The sequence below is a fragment of the Penaeus monodon genome, chromosome 32, assembly GCF_015228065.2.
Source record: "Penaeus monodon isolate SGIC_2016 chromosome 32, NSTDA_Pmon_1, whole genome shotgun sequence".
NCBI lineage: Eukaryota > Metazoa > Arthropoda > Malacostraca > Decapoda > Penaeidae > Penaeus > Penaeus monodon.
This window is the reverse complement of record NC_051417.1, coordinates 16,012,177-16,012,464: the sequence shown is the minus strand read 5'-3', so window position 1 is coordinate 16,012,464 and position 288 is coordinate 16,012,177.

The window sequence follows — 288 nt, the reverse complement described above, 5'->3', positions numbered from 1 at the left end:
ATCCTTACAGTTTAAAATCTTGAAACTCGTACCTGGCTCGCGTGCGGCGACACCAACAGAGGTTATTCAGCGAATGGTAAAAAGCTAAAGGCGAAATGAGACAGAGCGCCTACACGCCCACGCCCAAGCCACCATAAAACCCACATGACACCTTCCTCTCATTTCTTGCGCTGTGGTGCTGACCGGAAGGCTCGTGAATTTACCTGCGGTTGGGCCTTGGGAGCGGTGGATGGCATTGGTGCGAGAGGCTCTCCTCAGGTGTGTTGTCTCGCTCGGCGAAGTGGACCG